This window comes from Balaenoptera borealis, assembly GCF_965194805.1.
Source record: "Balaenoptera borealis genome assembly, chromosome: 4".
NCBI classification, from domain to species: domain Eukaryota; kingdom Metazoa; phylum Chordata; class Mammalia; order Artiodactyla; family Balaenopteridae; genus Balaenoptera; species Balaenoptera borealis.
In genome coordinates this window covers 18,658,852-18,677,421 of record NC_138861.1, presented here as the reverse complement: position 1 = coordinate 18,677,421, position 18,570 = coordinate 18,658,852, and the positions used below count along the sequence as shown (strand labels likewise).

The 18,570-nt window shown below is 38.0% G+C and overlaps 1 protein-coding gene and 1 long non-coding RNA gene across 2 annotated transcripts in view; both read right to left on the bottom strand.

The window, feature by feature from the left end:
- The window catches only part of LOC309628631, a 142,450-nt gene that overhangs the window by 41,812 nt on the left and 82,068 nt on the right, over window positions 1-18,570 (bottom strand). The window lies entirely within an intron of this gene.
- The window catches only part of LOC309628595 (uncharacterized protein), a gene marked incomplete at its 5' end in the record, with an annotated part of 70,322 nt that overhangs the window by 13,749 nt on the left and 38,003 nt on the right, over window positions 1-18,570 (bottom strand). The window lies entirely within an intron of this gene.

Genomic DNA, 18,570 nt, shown 5'->3' with positions numbered 1-18,570 from the left:
GGATCATAGAACTAAGTGTAAAAGGTAAATGATAAAACTTCTGGACTAAATAATAAGAAACTATCTTCCTGGCCTTGGGGTAAGCAATTATTTCCTAAACAAAACATACTAACCACAATAAAGAACACTGGAAAATTGGACTTCACTGAAATCAAGAACTTACATACATGAAAAGACAACGTTAAGAAGTGAAAAGGGAAGCCAAAGATCAGAAGACTACAATCATAAGGCATATCCACCCAAAAACTGTTATCCAACAGAAAGGCTGACTATACTACAAGGTTAGTGAGGATGTGGAGAAATGAACTCTCATAGTTTGCTAATGGGAGTGTTAATTGGTACAGCCACTTTGGAAATTTGTTTGGTGGTATCTATTAAATGGTCTACTCTTAAATGATCAGCAATTTTATTCCTAGTATAATGAGTGCTTATGTTCACCATGTAAGTGTACAAGAATGATCATAGAGCTTTATTCATAATTTCAGTCACCTAAAAACAACCGGAATATATATCAATATGATATGGGATAAATCAACTGTGGTAATTCATACAATGGAATATTATTCAGAAAACTGCTACATGCCACAGAATGAATGAATCTCAAAGACACAATGTTGTGCAAAAGAAAGCAGGCACAAAACAGTATATACTGTATAAGTCCATTTATATGAAGGTTAAAAGCAGGCAAAACTAATTTGTGGTTATAAAGGTTGGGATAGTGTTAGCTCTGGGAAAATATTGATTAGGAGGATATAGCAGAGCCTTCTAGCCTGCTGGAAATTCTTCTAGAGTGCTTGAGCTAGGTCATGGTAACATAAGTGTTTACATATGTAAAAATTCATTTACCTGTAATGAAAGACATTTTCAGAAAAAGAAAAAAATTGAGAGACTTAATCAATAGTAGGTGTGCATTAAAAGAAATAAAAAAGGCAGTGCTTCAATTAGAAAGAAATGATCCTTGATGAAAGCATGGAAATGCAGGCAGCAGTAAATAGCAACAGAAAGGGTCAAATGTGGGTTAACATTAACTGTATAAAACAATAATAGTAATGCCAAATGACATCTGTAATATCTAGAACTAAAATACCTGACAGCAATAGCACAAAAAGAGGCAAGGAGGAGTTAACAGAGTGGAAGTGTTCCAAAATCCTTGCATTGTCTGGTACTTTGTAGAAGTACTAGTTTATAATAGACTTGAGTAAGTGAAGGATGTATGTCATAATCTCTAGAGAAGTAATGCAAGCCACAAATGAGAATCACAGAAGTAGATCTTCAATTTCTAGCAGTTATATTTAAAACTAGTAGGAAAAAAAACAGGTGAAATTAATTTTAATAATATTTTTTTAACCTAATATATCTAAGATATAAATCAATATAAAATTATTAATGAGGGTCTTTAAAATAATAAGTCTTCAAAATCTGTTGTCTTACTTTTATAGCACATCTCAATGTGGACTACCCACATTTCAAGTTCTCCCATGTGGCTACTAGCTAACATATTGGACAGCCCAGCTCTAGAGCAGTGATTCTCAAGAAGAGGGATTGTGACCCACAGGGGATATGTGACAATGTCCGAAGACATTTTTGATTGTCATGCCTGTAGCAGCATGGGTGGTACTATTGGTATCTAGTGGGTGGAAACCATGGATGCTGCTAAACATCCTATAATTATCACAGAAGAGCTTCCTCGCAGCCCATAAGGAATTCTTCAGTCCAAGATATCAATCATAACATGGTTGAGAAACCCTGCTCTAGAGTAACCCGTAAAATAAAAGCTAAAAATTATATAACTAATAAGCTAATGGTGGGAAGGAGGAGAATGAACAGTAAAAATTACTTGACTAATTCAAAAGAGTAAAAGCATGGAGAGAAAAAAGGAATATAGAACAGATGCGACAAATAGAAAACAAGTAGTTATATCAGTTAATTTATGCTAAATAAATTCATGGATTAATATTCTAATTAAAGATTAAGATTGTCGGATGGGGAGAAAAGTCCCTACCGATATGTTGCAAAATTTTTTTTACATATTAGGGTGCATAAAAGTTAAAGGTAAAATGGTTACAAAGGCTATACCTTGTAAACTCCAACCAAAATAAAACTGGTATAGCTATGCTAAGATCAAAATAGGCTTTAATGCAAGATGTATTACTAGAAGCAAAGAAAGATATTTCATAATGATACAAAGGTCTTCCATCAAAGTGATGGAAGTGACTGATTTAAAATTCCAGATGACCACATTACTTCACTGATATAAATCTTTCAATGTCTCCCCACTGACCTTGAATAAAGCTCAAACTACAATTATAGTAGATAAGGTCCTCCATTAATCACCTGCTTTACCACTAACATCTCATGACATTTCTTCCCACAAAGTTCATGTTCAGCAGTGTTGAAGAGCATGCAGTTACTCAGAATTATCCTATCATTTTATGCTGTGTTTTTGCTCGTGTTAGTCCCACTCCCTGTAATGCTTTTCTTCATGGCAATCATCTGAAAAAATTCTATTTATCTTTCAAAGCTGTATTCTGTTACATCCTAGCTAAATCTTTTCTGACTGGCCTCCACATATAATTCTTCCCTCTTCTGTGTACCTCTGTACCTCATGGACACTTAAAAAATAATTTCTCGTACAATTCTGCTGTTTCTGGTAGCCAGCAGGAAGATATTAGGCACTCAGTAATATTTTTTGTTTAGAAGTTACAGAAGTTTATTTACTAAAGCAAAAATTTAGCGACTATGTGAGTCAAGATGCCTTTTTAAGGTACCTATTTGACTTTTAAATTCTGATGTTTAAACCTGAGATATAGCCTTTGTAATAACTCAGGCTTTTGGAGTCTAATTCCATGTCAGGCACTCATTAATTTTTACTGAACTTATTTGTGTTGGTAAGTGCAATAGCCTTGGAGAGATACTTACTATAAAATTGTCTAAAATTTTTACCAAGGTATTTTTCCAATTATTATAGTCCTTTTAGATTCAGCTCAAATATGAACAACTTGTAAATTGTTTATATAATGATTTCAATTAGTATCTTTTAAACTAAAATCTCATTATTCTCTTCTCATTTTATTAATTTTATACTTATGAATGGAGTCATGTGAGAAGTTAATACAATTAATTGTGCCAGTACAGTATCTGAGAAAGAGCATCTATTTATGCCGCTCTTTTGTTACAGATTGCTTGATTCTTTTTCATAGCTTGATTCTTTTTTAACAGTTTTCTAGACTGACCTAGTCAAACTGTAATCAGTACACGAACTAACTTGAAAAACTTGCATTTTATGTATTTATAAAAAGTATGAATCCATACTTTGCTGAGAATTTAGAGTAGAATTTTCAGAAATTATTCAATGCAGCACTATCAAACAGTGTTATATCATTAGGAAAAATTGCAACAACAAGGGTTTTAACTTTTGCATGTTATTCAAAATGTTTTCAGCTGATTCTACAGTGCTTTTTGCTAGACTCAGAAATTAAAATAGCTAAATTAATTTCTTAGATGAATTGATTTATAACCAGGGTAATAATGTTTTCATAATTTTAAAATGGAGGAATTTCAGATTTGTGTTGTAGTAGACTAATTAAGGATGAAAACTTTGGGTCAAACTGCCAGGATCTAAATTCAAGCTTTGCCACATCCTAGCTATATAATCTTGGTCAATGCCTTAATTTCCCTAAGCTGCAGTTTTTCGTCTGTAAAATAAAGATAAAAATACTACTACTTCACAGATTATTTTGAGGTTTAAATGACTTAATATAGATAAGACATTTAGTATGGTTCCTCTTATATAAATATCCAATAGAAAGAAATGAGGTAACACAAAAGATATAGCTAAGTAAAATCAACAAATCATATAGTTTATCAAAAGAGCTATTTTACATAATCTACCATGTATCTAAGTACTACTAACAAAAGCTATCATTTAGCAATCACTGTGCTACATATTGTATACGCATTATCTCATTTAAATTTTACAATAACTTTGAGAGTTGACTGTAATGTCCTTATTTTATTGATAAGTTAACTGAGGCTCAGAGAGTATAAGCTCAAAGTTATATATTCAGTAAGAATATTTTGACTGATCATTTGAAGCAGACATTCTAATATCAGGGATATTTTGGTGCAGCCTATAAAAACAAATCTTTAAACTTTCTATTTTCCCCTACAAAATGAAAATAGCTTTACTATGCTCTTTTCCAATTAAAATAACACCACCTATTGAAAACAATTTGGGCAATACAAAAAGGTATAAGACTCACCTATTACTTCTTCATTCAAAGGTGGCCACTCAATATATTTGGTGAACAAAAACAGCAGACACTACTAGTTGCTCATCAAATATCCATCCTCCCCTTATTTCTTAATAACAAATTCAAATTTTTGTTTGGTCAAGCTAAAATATTCACCTCCCAGATAAGCAGTGGACCTGTGAACCAGTTCCAGCCAAGGAGATGCAGGCAGAAATCACTGGGTAGGCACTGTTGGAAAGGTTTTTGATTTGGAAAAGACAATCACCTTTTCTTTTCCCCTTTCTTTTCCTTTTTCTGCATACAGTTCAAACATGCTAGAAGCGCAGCCACCATTTTGTGGCCTAAAGGAAGAAAATCTCATGCAGTCAGGCATAATAAAGCTTGAATCCCTGATGGCATCATGGAGCCATTTTACCAGTCTTGGACTGCCTACTTTGGGAATTCTTGTTATAGGTTAAAAAAAAAGAAACCACTTTTTGATTAATCCATTGAATCTTGTTTCTGTTATATGCAGCTAAATGCAACCTTCACTAATACACTGCCAGTCTGAAATTTTTTTCCTATTCAATTATATTAAATTTTAAAAGGTAACCTCATTATACTTATTATAACTTTACTATAGTGCTTATTATAGAAAGGTACTTTTATTATAATTATAAAAGGTAACAATATTAATTATAAATTTGTCATAAACAATATTTAACTGTATTTAATTAATATTTAATATTTATTTAACTGTATGTCATTCACAGAGACACCACTGGCTCCTTACCCAATAACCATTTTTCCTAATTCTTTGTTAAAACAATTCCAATTTTGTTTTGATGGCATTAAGTTCAGCCTCTGGCATGAACTTCACTTGGTATATATGTTCATTATAGCTATTCATTTCCTTTTGTCAGTAATTTGTGTAAAAATGACAGTGTGAAGCCATTCTGGCCAATGAGACCTCAGAGGAAATCTACTGTAGATTTGGGAAAGATTTACCGTGCTGAAAAGAGACATATGAGAAGAAACTGTTTTCTTCTGTCAGTTTCTTCTCCTTGAGATTCTACTGTATGAAGACATAATGTCTGCAGCTACAGCAGCCATCTTGTAAAAATAAGGGGAGATGCCATTGACACTCATGATGACAGAGTGCAGAGAATGTGACACTAACCAGGTTTTCTTATAACATAAAAAAATGTATTTATGCTTTAAGCTACAGTTAATTGTTTTTAATTTGCAGGCAAAAGCATTTTTAATGTCACATTTATTCAACACACATTTATTGTGCACCTTCCATGTATCAGGCACTATTTTTATGTTGGGAATATGTCAGTGAACAAAACAAATTCTTTTGCCTTCATTGAGCTTACTTTTAAAGGGAGAGTCATATTAAGTAAATAAATTATAGGGAAAGTAAGTTATGTTTTATATTAGAAAGTGATAAAGGTTATGGAAAACTTCATGTCTTTTTGTTTCACTGTGCTTATACATTTATAACAATAAAATAAGTGTTTTATTTTATTTATTTAAAATTAATTTTTTTCTCCTCTTTATTATAGTTAGGGCACCGTCTTGCCTTTTTTGGGGAAAAATTCTTTGTTGGTTGGTTATGCCACCAATGAATTACATTTTAGATGGTAAAGTGGTCATTTCAACATGTTTGTTCTAGAGAGGGTATTGAATCTGATAGGCAAGAACCACTGGTTTCAAGGACTGTTTTTCTTGTCTCTGAGAGTTCTAAAAGGTCTTAGTATCTATTCTCAACCTAGGATTGCCTTACATAAGTGTAAGACATCTTAAGAAATCTGTAATCTATTTGGGACGATTGCAAAACAAATATATGGAACATTAGAGAACACCCAAGTGCTCATGATAAGATACTGACCAATGTGCTCTCTGTTTTTTGTTTGTTATATTTTTAAGAAAACTTTTTATTTATTTATTTTTATTGAGGTATAATTGACATATGACATTATATTAGTATCAGGTGTACAACATAGTGATTTGATATTTGTATATATTGTGAAATGATCACCACAATAGTTAACATCCATTGCAATACATAGTTACAAAATTTTTTTTCTTATGATGAGAACTTTTAAGATCTATTCTCTTAGCAACTTTCAAATATGGAATACAGTATTGTGAGCAGATGACCACATAACATGAACAACAAATGTTGACAACCAAGATTTCAGAACTAAGCATCACAAGCACATAGAATTTATAAAAGTTTTCTGGTGCCAGAAGAAAACTTCAAAGAAGCCTTCTGAACTCACCTCCTCCCATGGACACACCAAATATACAGCTACACACAGAGCAATTCTCTCAGCAAGAAATCCAGAAACTGGCTGAGTGACTCCTACACATTGTGCGAACAAGAAAGCACCCATATCAAAATGGATAGGAGATGCTGAAACACACTCTTGCCATAAACCCTACCCTGGCATAGCAACATAAAATTGGGAGGGAACTCACAGCTTCCAGCTTCCCCCTAAGGAGTAAAGGGTTTGGATACAACATGTGGTGCCCCAACTTTTAAAACTTCCACTTGAGAGACAACCAAGAGCTCAGGCCAGGCTGAATGAATAAGTCCATCTCCTACATGAGAGCACTTTGTCAAGACGGGGAGAGGTGGCTATTTTACGTGATGTACAGAAACCAACACAGAGAGTCAAGGAAGATAAAGAAACAGAGGAGTATGTTCCAAATTTTAAAAAAGATGAAACTCTGGAAGTAACCTTAATAAAACGGGCATGAGAGACTACTATAAACAAATACATGCTCCCAAACGGGATGAATTTCTAGAAACACACAACCTATCAAGACTGAATCATGGAGGGTCCCGATTCAAGATGGCAGAAGAGTAAGACACGGAGATCACCTTCCTCCCCACAAATACATCAGAAATACATCTACATGTGGAACAACTCCTACACAACACCTACTGAACGCTGGCAGAAGACCTCAGACCTCCCAAAAGGCAAGAAACTCCCCACGTACCTGGGTAGGGCAAAAGAAAAAAGAAATAACAGAGACAAAAGAATAGGGACGGGACCTGCACCAGTGGGAGGGAGCTGTGAAGGAGGAAAGGTGTCCACACACTAGGAGCCCCTTCACGGGCGGAGACTGCGGGTGGCGGAGGGGGGCAGCTTCGGAGCCACAGTGGAGAGCGCAGCCACAGGGGTGCACAGGGCAAAGCGGAGAGATTCCCGCACAGAGGCTCGGCGCCGAGCAGCACTCACCAGCCCGAGAGGCTTGTCTGCTCCCCCGCCGGGGCGGGCGGGGCTGGGAGCTGAGGCTCGGGCTTCGGTCGGGTCGCAGGGAGAGGACTGGGGTTGGCTGCGTGAACACAGCCTGAAAGGGGGCTAGTGCGCCCCAGCTAGCCGGGAGGGAGTCTGGGAAAAAGTCTGGACCTGCCTAAGAGGCAAGAGACCATTGTTTCGGGGTCCGCGAGGAGAGGGGATTCAGAGCACCGACTAAACGAGCTCCAGAGACGGGCGCGAGCCCGGCTATCAGCGCGGACACCAGAGATGGGCATGAGACTGTAAGGCTGCTGCTGCCGCCACCAAGAAGCCTGGGTGTCACTGGGTGTCACATGTCACTATCCACACCTTCCCTCCCGGAAGCCTGTGCAGCCCGCCACTGTCAGGGTCCCGTGATCCAGGGACAAATTCCCCAGGAGAACACACTGCACGCCTCAGGCTGCTGCAATGTCACCCTGGCCTCTGCCGCCGCAGGCTCGCCCCGCATTCCATACCCCTCCCTCGCCCTGGTCTGAGTGAGCCAGAGCCCCCAATCAGCTGCTACTTTAACCCCATCCTGTCTGAGCGAAGAACAGACGCCCTCAGGCGACCTACACACAGAGGCGGGGCCAAAGCCAAAGCTGTACCCCAGGAGCTGTGCCAACAAAGAAGGGAAAGGGAAATCTCTCACAGCAACCTCAGGAGCAGCAGATTAAATCTCCACAATCAACTTGAGGTACGCTATATCTGTGGAATACCTGAATAGACAACAAATCATCCCAAAATTGAGGCGGTGGACTTTGGGAGCAACGATATATATATATTTTTCCTTTTTCTCTTTTTTCCGTGTGGCTGACAGGGTCTTGGTGCTCTGGCCGGGTGTCAAACCTGTGCCTCTGAGGTGAGAGAGCCAAGTTCAGGACATTGGTCCACCAGAGACCTCCTGGCTCCACGTAATATCAAATGGCGAAAACTCTCCCAGAGATCTCCATCTCAACGCTAAGACCCAGCTCCACTCAACAATCAGCAAGACAGGAACGCAACCCCACCCATTAGCAGAGAGGCTGCCTAAAATCATAATAAGGTCACAGACACCCCAAAACACACCATCAGACGCGATCCTGCCCTCCAGAAAGACAAGATCCAGCCTCATCCTCCAGAACACAGGCACTAGTCCCCTCCACCAGGAAGCCTACAGAACCCACTGAACCAACCTTAGCCACTGGGAGCAGACACCAAAAACTACAGAAACTACGAACCTGCAGCCTGTGAAAAGAAGACCCCAAACACAGTAAGTTAAGCAAAATGAGAAGACAGAGGAACACAGGAGATGAAGGAGTAACGCAAAAACCCACCAGACCAAACAAATGAAGAGGAAATAGGCAGTCTACCTGAAAAAGAATTCAGAGTAATGATAGTAAAGATGATCCAAAATCTTGGAAATAGAATGCAGAAAATACAAGAAACATTTAACAAGGAACTAGAAGAACTAAAGGGCAAATAAACAATGATGAACAAAATGATAAATGAAATTAAAAATTCTCTCGAAGGAATCAATAGCAGAATAACTGAGGCAGAAGAATGGATAAGTGACTTGGAAGATAAAATAGTGGAAATAACTACTGCAGAGCAGAATAAAGAAAAAAGAATGAAGAGAATTGAAGACAGTCTCAGAGACCTCTGGGACAACATTAAACGCACCAACATTTGAATTATAGGGGTCCCAGAAGAAGAAGAGAAAAAGAAAGGGACTGAGAAAATATTTGAAGAGATCAGAGTTGAAAACTTCCCTAATATGGAAAAGGAAATAGTTCATCAAGCCCAGGAAGCACAGAGAGTCCATTACAGAATAAATCCAAGGAGAAACATGCCAAGACACATATTAATCAAACTATCAAAAATTAAATACAAAGAAAAAATATTAAAAGCAGCGAGGGAAAAACAACAAATAACACACAAGGGAATCCCCATAAGGTTAACAGTTGATCTTTCAGCAGAAACTCCAAGCCAGAAGGGAGTGGCAGGACATAATTAAAGTGATGAAAGGGAAAAACCTACAACCAAGATTACTCTACTCAGCAAGGATCTCAGTCAGATTCCACAGAGAAATTAAAACCTTTACAGACAAGCAAAAGCTAAGAGAATTCAGCACCACCAAACCACCTTTACAACAAATGCTAAAGGAACTTCTCTAGGCAGGAAACACAACAGAAGGAAGGACCTACAAAAACAAACCCCAAACAATTAAGAAAATGGTAATAGGAGCATACATATTGAAAATTACCTTAAATGTAAATGGATTAAATGCTCACAGCAAAAGACATAGACTGGCTGAATGGATATGAAAATGAGACCAGTATATATGCTGTCTACAAGAGACCCACTTGAGACCTAGGGACACATACAGACTGAAAGTGAGGGTTTGGAAAAAGATATTCCATGTAAATGGAAATCAAAAGAAAGGTGGAGTAGCAATTCTCATATCAGAGAAAATAGACTTTAAAATAAAGACTATTACAAGAGACAAAGAAGGACACTACATAATGATCAAGGGATCAATCCAAGAAGAAGTTATAACAATTGTAAATATTTATGCACCCAACATAGGAGCACCTCAATACATAAGGCAAATGCTAACAGACATAAAAGGGGAAATCGACAGCAACACAATCATAGTAGGGGACTTTAACACCCCACTTTCACCAATGGACAGATCATCCTAAATGAAAATAAATAAGGAAACGCAGTTTTAAATTATATATTAAACGAGATGGACTTAATTGATATTTATTGGACATTCCATCCAAAAACAACAGAATACACTTTCTTCTCAAGTGCTCATGGAACATTCTCCAGGATAGATCATATCTTGGGTCACAAACCAAGCCTTGGTAAATTTAAGAAAATTGAAATCGTATCATGTATCTTTTCTGACCACAATGCTATGAGACTAGATATCAATTACAGGAAAAAAATCTGCATGAAATAAAACACATGGAGGCTAAGCAATACATTGCTTAATAACAAAGAGATCACTGAAGAAATCAAAGAGGAAATCAAAAAATACCTAGAAACAAATGACAATGAAAACATGATGACCCAAAACCTATGGGATGCAGCAAAAGCAGTTCTAAGAGGGAAGTTTATAAATACAATCCTACCTCAAGAAACAAGAAACATTTCAAATAAACAACCTAATCTTACACCTAAAGCAATTAAAGAAGAACAAAAAACCCCCAAAATTAGCAGAAGGAAAGAAATCATAAAGATCAGATCAGAAATAAACGAAAAAGAAATGAAGGAAACAATAGCAAAAATCACTAAAACTAAAAGCTGGTTCTTTGAGAAGATAAACAAAATTGATAAACCATTAGCCAGACTCATCCAGAAAGAAAGGGAGAAGACTCAAATTAGTAGAATTAGAAATGAATAAGGAGAAGTAACAACTGACACTGCAGAAATACAAAGGATCATGAGAGGGCACTACAAGCAACTATATGCCAATAAAATGGATAACCTAGTAGAAATGGACAAACTCTTAGAAAAGCACAATGTTCCAAGACGGAACCAGGAAGAAATAGAAAATATAAACAGACCAAAGACAAGCACTGAAATTGAAACTGTGATTAAAAATCTTCCAACAAAACAAAAGTCCAGGACCAGATGGCTTCACAGGTGAATTCTATCAGACATTTAGAGAAGACCTAACACCTATCCTTCCCAAACTCTTGCAAAATATAGCAGAGGGAGGAACACTCCCAAACTCATTCTACAAGGCCACCATCACCCTGATACCAAAACCAGACGAAGATGTCACAATGAAAGAAAACTATAGGCCAATATCATTGATGAACATAGATGCAAAAATCTTCAACAAAATACTAGCAAACAGAATCCAACAGCACATTAAAAGGATCATACACCATGATCAAGTGGGGTTTATCCCAGGAATGCAAGGATTCTTCAATATATGCAAATCAATCGGTGTGATATACCATATTAACAAACTGAAGGAGAAAAACCATATGATCATCTCAATAGATGCAGAAAAAGCTTTCAACAAAATTCAACATCCATTTATGATAAAAACCCTCCAGAAAGTAGGCATAGAGGGAACTTACCTAAACATAATAAAGGTCATATATGACAAACCCACAGCCAACATCATTCTCAATGGTGAAAAAGTGAAACCAATTCCACTAAGATCAGGAACAAGACAAGGTTGCCCACTCTCACCGTTATTCAACATTGGTTTGGAAGTTTTAGCGACAGCAATCAGAGAAGAAAAAGAAATAAAAGGAATCCAAATCTGAAAAGAAGAAATAAAGCTGTCACTGTTTGCAGATGACATGATACTATACATAGAGAATCCTAAAGATGCTACCAGAAAACTACTAGAGCTAATCAATGAATTTGGTAAAGTAGCAGGATACAAAATCAATGCACAGAAATCTCTTGCATTCCTATACACTAATGATGAAAAATCTGAAAGACAAATCAAGGAAACACTCCGATTTACCACTGCAACGAAAAGAATAAAATACCTTGGAATAAACCTACCTAAGGAGACAAAAGACCTGTATGCAGAAAACTATAAGACACTGATGAAAGAAATTAAAGATGATACAAACAGATGGAGAGATATACCATGTTCTTGGATTGGAAGAATCAATATTGTGAAAATGACTATACTACCCCAAGCAATCTACAGATTCAATGCAATCCCTACCAAACTACCAATGGCATTTTTCACAGAACTAGAACAAAAATTTCACAATTTGTATGGAAACACAAAAGACCCTGAATAGCGTAAGCAATATTGAGAAAGAAAAACAGAGTTGGAGGAATCAGGCTCCCTGACATCAGACTATACTACAGATCCACAGTAATCAAGACAGTATGGTACTGGCACAGAAACAGAAATATAGATCAATGGAACAGGACAGAAAGCCCAGAGGTAAACCCAAGCACATATGGTCAACTTATTTTTGATAAAGGAGGCAAGAATATACAATGGAGAAAAGACATTCTCTTCAATGAGTGGTGCTGGGAAAACTGGATAGCTACATGTAAAAGAATGAAATTAGAGCACTCCCTAACACCATACACAAAAATAAACTCAAAATGGATTAAAGACCTAAATGTAAGGCCAGACACTATAAAGCTCTTAGAGGAAAACATAGGCAGAACACTCTATGACACAAATCACAGTGACATCCTTTTTTGACCCACCTCCTAGAGAAATGGAAATAAAAACAAAAATAAACAAATGGGACCTAACGAAACTTAAAATCTTTTGCACAGGAAAGGAAACCATAAACAAGATGAAAAGACAAGCCTCAGAATGGGAGAAAATATTTGCAAATGAAGCCACTGACAAAGGATTAATTTCCAAAATTTACCAGCAGCTCATGCAGCTCAATATCAAGAAAACAAACAACCCAATCCAAAAATGGGCAGAAGACCTAAACAGACATTTCTCCAAAGAAGATATACAGATAGCCAACAAACACATGAAAGAATGCTCAACATCGTTAATCATTAGAGAAATGCAAATCAAAACTACAATGAGGTATCACCTCACACCAGTCGGAATGGCCATCATCAAAAAATCTACAAACAATAAATGCTGGAGAGGGTGTGGAGGAAAGGGAACCCTCTTGCACTGTTGGTGGGAATGTAAATTGATACAGCCACTATGGAGAACAGTATGGAGCTTCCTTAAAAAACTAAAAACAGAACTACCATACGACCCAGCAATCCCACTACTGGGCATATATCCTGAGAAAACCATAATTCAAAAAGAGTCATGTACCACAATGTTCATTGCAGCTCTATTTACAATAGCCAGGACATGGAAGCAACCTAAGTGTGCATCGACAGATGAATGGATAAAGAAGATGTGGCACATATATACAATGGAATATTACTCAGCCATAAAAAGAAACGAAATTGAGTTATTTGTAGTGAGGTGGATGGACCTAGAGTCTGTCATACAGAGTGAAGTAAGTCAGAAAGAGAAAAACAAATACCATATGCTAACACATATATATGGAATCTAAAAAAAAACAAAAAACAAACAAAAAAAAACGTTCTGAAGAACCTAGGGGCAGGACAGGAGTAAAGATGCAGATGTAGAGAAGGGACTTGAGGACATGGGGAGGGGGAATGGTAAGCTGGGATGAAGTGAGAGAGTGGCATGGACTTATATATGCTACGAAATGTAAAACAGATAGTGGGAACCAGCCACATAGCACAGGGAGATCAGCTTGGTGCTTTGTGACCACCTAGAGGTGTGGGATAGGGAGGGTGGGAGGGAGACTCAATAGGGAGGGGATATAGGGATATATGTATACGTATAGCTGATTCACTTTGTTATAAAGCAGAAACTAACACACCATTGTAAAGCAATTATACTCCAATAAAGATGTTTAAAAAAGAAAAAAAAAAAAGACTGAATAATGAAGAAACAGAAAGTCAGAATGGACCAATTACTGGTAAGGAGATTGACTCAGTAATCAAAAATTTCCAAGCAAAGAAGAGTCCAGGACCAGATGGCTGCACTGGTGAATTCTACCAAACATTTAAAGAATTAGTACCAATCCTTGTCAAACTCTTCCAAGAAATAAAAGAGGAGAGAACAATTCCAAACTCATTTTCCAAGGCCAACATTACCCCGATACCAAAACCAGATGAGGACACCCATGATGGTTGGGGGAAGTGGGTGAAGGTAGCCAAAACATACAGACTTCCAGTTTTAAGATAAATAAATTCTGGGGAAGTAATGTGCAGCATGGTGACTGCAGTTAACACTACTGTGTTGCTTATTTGAAAGTTGCTAAGAGAGTGGATCTTAAAAGTTCTTATCACAAGAAAAAAAAATTGTAACTATGTGAGGTGATGGATGTTAACTAAACTACTGTGGTGATCATTTCACTATATATACATGTATCAAATCATTATGTTGTGCACCTTAAATTAATACAATGTTATATGGCAGTTACACCTCACTAAAAATGGAAAGAAAAAGAATTTGCAAAGTAAATGTGATATTTACTTAACAATAATGCATACTTGTTATTGTTCTGAATGATAATTAGGAATCTGTGGTGAACAATTCTTTTAATGGTTGCAATTATATTACTGTTACAGTAGAGTCACACTGTTTTTCCCTCTTTTAAGAAATTAAATTTCTTGATTTTTTTCAACAAAAATGGTAAATATTAAAAGTCTATTCTGATTCTATAGGCAGTTTAACTTGATCACACTCATGCTGATTGATTTAAACATTTAAAAATCCTAGATCTTGAATTCCTACTTCACAGACTTATGGGGATTAAATGTTGTTCAAGTTTATGTTGTTGAAGATGAATTGTATTCCTCAAACCTCTCCCCCTATTATCCAGTCAAGGCTCAGGGCAGACAAGACCATTCCTCTTACCTGTACCCCCTGCCACAGACAACCTCATTACATGAAGAAAAGGAGCAGGTTGAATAAAGTGAATGATGGGCAAGGCCCAGGAAATAATGGATTCAGGTTTTTCATTCATTCCTTCTTTCACAAATATCTGGATGCCCTTCTTAAAGCATCTGAACAACATGTCTGTTCTCTCTTTCCTTAAGGGCTTGCCTGAGAGTATAAGGCAGCACAGATGGGGCTCTGAAGCAGTGGATAGATGCTCAGAGTTGGGAAATAAATCTTACTCATCTTTCCAGATAATGCAAGTGCTAGCTATTGTTTTCAGCTGCCAAGTACACTAGTCAGATTACAGGCCAACTCCCATCATACCTTCTAGTGGCAAAGCTCATTTTCCTGGGCATGTGGCTCAGACCAGGTCAGTCAGAATACTTCTTCCTCTGGTGAGGTAAGTCATCTGATCCAAGCCACAGTATTTCACCAGGATTGTTCTAGATGGAGATAGCAAGGAAGGCCTTACTTTTGAATACTAGAGTTAGAAGTTTGTGAAAATAGATGCCAGTGGTCTTATTGCTCGTCCTGTGGAGATAATGAAACCACAGAGAGACAGGAGAGTTACAGATGTAGTGAGATATGAGAGAGAGGCAGACAGAGAGAGACTAGGAGACACTGAGTGGTGTTTCCAGGTCTGAGGCTCTGAAAGCTGACGCTCCTCAGGGTGTTTGTTAGTCAAGGAAAATTTCTGGGCAGAGTAGGCTGTGTCCTCAGCTCTGTATCACACTTCACCATCTGGAGCTGAAAGCAGCACTGTTCATGCCCACGGCCTAGAATATGTCTTATATAAACAGTTCCTTCAATCTCTGACCTCCAGGTCCTTATCTTCTACCAGCAATGTCCTCAACTGACATGTCCCAAGAGAAGCAACTTTTTTCACGTATAAAGGAGTCTTAATCTCAAGGGAGACATTCACTCAAGGGAACCAAATCTGTTGAAATTCAACTCTTGTCTACCCAGTGAACAATCTTTTATATAATTAAACAAACCCTTCTTTTAAAAATTGTAGTCTTTGCTGTATATTTACATAACAAAAAATTCAAGAGGTTTAATCAGAACAAAGGGGCTGTTCATCCCAAATGTGGTTCCATGTTTTTGTGAAACAAACAAACAAAGCTATTGGCAGCTTTGAAATGGAAATTTTTTTCAGCTCCCTTACTCTTCTGAACCAAGGTGTCAAGATTCAGTCCTAGTTTTAGCTCAAGGTACCCTGCAACTTTCTTCCTCCTAGTAGTCTGTGCAAGAAGCTTTTCGCAGCTTATGCCCTACAAATTGGAAATTAATCCTTTGGATGGTAGGGCAGACAAGACCATTCCTCTTACCCGTACCCCCTGCCATAGACAACCTCATTACATGAAGAAAAGGAGATCTGAGAATTCACCAGTGCAGCCATCTGATCCTGGACTCTTCTTTGCTTGGAAATTTTTGATTACTGAGTCAATCTCCTTACCAGTAATTTCCATTTTGTTCCAGATGTCACTCTAAAATTCCAGTGAAGATCATAAGCATCTGAGTGGGGTTGTTCTGTGAGTAGTTAGAAACGTAGGACTAAAACAAAGTGAAATGCCAAGGAAAGAAAAAGAAACTTAGGAGAAACTACTGTGGAAGTAATTAGTTGGAGTAATCTGTCATGTGATGGGTTCAGAGCACTGTGACCTTAAGGACACCTGTGGCACATTCTTCGGGGCAGGACTAGAAGCCTTCAAAAGAGACCAGGTTATGGACTTCCCTGGCAGTCCAGTGTTTAAGACTCTGACCTTCTATTGCAGGGAGCACGAGTTCGATCCCTGGTCGGGGAACTAAAACACCACACGCCAGTTCCCACACGCCGAGAGGTGCAAAAAAAAAAAAGCAGGTTAGAACACAATGCAGTCCTCATAGCTCTGTCTGGGTGTAGTGCAAGCCCTCCTAATTTCTTGCCCTGCCTCTTCGGAAGACATTGTTGCCAATGTGGTAACAGCTGCAATCCTCATCAGTCTCTTTCATCCTAAGTTTTCACAATAGCTCTCTCTTCAGTCTTGATGCTTCTGCTGCTTGACTGGGTCCCTGACCTGGTCCCACTCCCCTTTCTGCTTCTGTTATTCGTATTAACAACATAAAGGGGATTTTGACCTTCTATGTGACATGAGATATGACACAAGACAGTTTGGGTATTATTTTTGTCCCTATGAAGAAAAGGGATGGGTATTTTAAAGAAAGACCCATAATTACCACAAGGAGGACTATGTTAGAAAAGCTGAGCTGCAACAAGGATGAGATTTCAACTGGAGAATGAGAACTAGTAACTGGGCTGGCCTCATTTTCCTCCATCACCATCCTGCTGTTTAGTAAGAGACGAGAAGCAGACACTGAGGAAGATTCAGGGTTTGGTGAGATAACGCAGGTCCACTGCAGGTTAGGAAAGTCTAGGGTATTGAACTTCTGCTAGAAATGGTTGTATTAAATATTATCATCTTGGAATCCTGGTGTTTCAGATATGATAGATTGGCTTACGTAATACGCATGCCACCCACTTCCCTGACTTTTTCTTAACTGACTCTATTACAGCAGCTGTAACCTAAAAACCCAATTTCCCAGCCTTTCTTGGAAACTGAAGTGCTATGTGACATGGTTCTGGCCCATGAGGTATAAGCAGATGTGACTTAGCACCACTATTTTCCCTCTCTTCTTTCTGCTTGGTTTTTGGTTTTGGAGGACTGGAGGCACTGATGCCATTTGGTACCACGATGCAACAAGTTAAGAGGACAAATGAGAGCATGACAAGGATGACAGACTGAAAAGGTAGAAAGAGTCTGGGGGTCCTGTGGCATTGTTGAGCCATAACATTAGCCTGGAACTGCCTATCCCAGGACTTGTGTCAGTGAGACAGTAAACTTCTACTCCTTCAAGCTAGTGCGTCGCATCCTTTTCCGTATCTTAGCACACAGGGAAATGATAATATTCATATTCCACGTGTAGGTAGATAGACAAAGCTGCTTAGGACTGGAGACAATCTCTCATACCTTAAATGCCCACTCTAAAGACTAAAGGATCACTATCTCAGCTTACTTTTAACCATTTGCAGCTCTCAGAGAATTCTGATTTAAGCCACTTTTAGTTAGGGTTTCTTTTCTCTGAAGCTGGACACATCTTCGATGCACTAGATTCTGAAGAGAATCTTGGGAGGTGAGAAAGTAACTTTTAACCTGAGAAAAAGCGAATGACTTAGCTAACTGAAATTCATAATGAAGGTAAAAAGCAAGTTAGCCTCTGTAAGGTAAAAGGGAAAATGTGGAGTGTGAAAAAGAAATTCTGTTGAAAAGGAGGGATTTCTGATTTAAAGAATCAGAGGGCTGCTCATTATGATGAGATCAAAGTAAAGGCTCTGCCTGGCTGATGGAATGGAGATGGAGGTCTACAGAATCAAGGGGGGAAAGAAAAGACTAAGGGAACTGGAGCTGTTAAATTACCTTAGGGTATAGAGGATACTGGAAGAAGGTACTGTTGTAGCCTGAAGGTATCCAAGGGGAAGGAAGAGGTCTCTGCTAGAGGAGAGCTGTGATGCTGTGAACTGGGGAAGGGGAGTTTGACTGAGGATTTACATTTCACGTGATGAGATTGGAAGGGAAGGTGT